We start from the raw sequence: 1,951 nt of genomic DNA, 5'->3' as shown, positions 1-1,951 counted from the left end.
GAAAAAGACATGCTGTGGAGGGGAGCAGAGATCGATCACTAATGATTAAATGCAGAGTGGTGCATACAGAGCAAAAAGAGAAAGAAACAGTGCATCATGAGAACCCCCCAGCAGTCTACGTCTATAGCAGCACAACTAAGGGATGGTTCAGGGTCACCTGATCCAGCCCTAACTATAAGCTTTAGCAAAAAGGAAAGTTTTAAGCCTAATCTTAAAAGTAGAGAGGGTGTCTGTCTCCCTGATCTGAATTGGGAGCTGGTTCCACAGGAGAGGAGCCTGAAAGCTGAAGGCTCTGCCTCCCATTCTACTCTTACAAACCCTAGGAACTACAAGTAAGCCTGCAGTCTGAGAGCGAAGCGCTCTATTGGGGTGATATGGTACTATGAGGTCCCTAAGATAAGATGGGACCTGATTATTCAAAACCTTATAAGTAAGAAGAAGAATTTTAAATTCTATTCTAGAATTAACAGGAAGCCAATGAAGAGAGGCCAATATGGGTGAGATATGCTCTCTCCTTCTAGTCCCCGCTAGTACTCTAGCTGCAGCATTTTGAATTAACTGAAGGCTTTTTAGGGAACTTTTAGGACAACCTGATAATAATGAATTACAATAGTCCAGCCTAGAGGAAATAAATGCATGAATTAGTTTTTCAGCATCACTCTGAGACAAGACCTTTCTGATTTTAGAGATATTGCGTAAATGCAAAAAAGCAGTCCTACATATTTGTTTAATATGCGCTTTGAATGACATATCCTGATCAAAAATGACTCCAAGATTTCTCACAGTATTACTAGAGGTCAGGGTAATGCCATCCAGAGTAAGGATCTGGTTAGACACCATGTTTCTAAGATTTGTGGGGCCAAGTACAATAACTTCAGTTTTATCTGAGTTTAAAAGCAGGAAATTAGAGGTCATCCATGTCTTTATGTCTGTAAGACAATCCTGCAGTTTAGCTAATTGGTGTGTGTCCTCTGGCTTCATGGATAGATAAAGCTATCATCTGCGTAACAATGAAAATTTAAGCAATACCGTCTAATAATACTGCCTAAGGGAAGCATGTATAAAGTGAATAAAATTGGTCCTAGCACAGAACCTTGTGGAACTCCATAATTAACTTTAGTCTGTGAAGAAGATTCCCCATTTACATGAACAAATTGACAAATATGATTCAAACCACCGCAGCGCAGTGCCTTTAATACCTATGGCATGCTCTAATCTCTGTAATAAAATTTTATGGTCAACAGTATCAAAAGCAGCACTGAGGTCTAACAGAACAAGCACAGAGATGAGTCCACTGTCCGAGGCCATAAGAAGATCATTTGTAACCTTCACTAATGCTGTTTCTGTACTATGATGAATTCTAAAACCTGACTGAAACTCTTCAAATAGACCATTCCTCTGCAGATGATCAGTTAGCTGTTTTACAACTACCCTTTCAAGAATTTTTGAGAGAAAAGGAAGGTTGGAGATTGGCCTATAATTAGCTAAGATAGCTGGGTCAAGTGATGGCTTTTTAAGTAATGGTTTAATTACTGCCACCTTAAAAGCCTGTGGTACATAGCCAACTAACAAAGATAGATTGATCATATTTAAGATCGAAGCATTAAATAATGGTAGGGCTTCCTTGAGCAGCCTGGTAGGAATGGGGTCTAATAAACATGTTGATGGTTTGGATGAAGTAACTAATGAAAATAACTCAGACAGAACAATCGGAGAGAAAGAGTCTAACCAAATACCGGCATCACTGAAAGCAGCCAAAGATAACGATACGTCTTTGGGATGGTTATGAGTAATTTTTTCTGTAATAGTTAAAATTTTGTTAGCAAAGAAAGTCATGTAGTCATTACTAGTTAATGGAATACTCAGCTCAATAGAGCTCTGACTCTGTCAGCCTGGCTACAGTGCTGAAAAGAAACCTGGGGTTGTTCTTATTTTCTTCAATTAATGATGA

The sequence above is a fragment of the Thalassophryne amazonica genome, chromosome 17, assembly GCF_902500255.1.
Source record: "Thalassophryne amazonica chromosome 17, fThaAma1.1, whole genome shotgun sequence".
NCBI lineage: Eukaryota > Metazoa > Chordata > Actinopteri > Batrachoidiformes > Batrachoididae > Thalassophryne > Thalassophryne amazonica.
Note: the sequence above shows the minus strand (reverse complement) of the source record.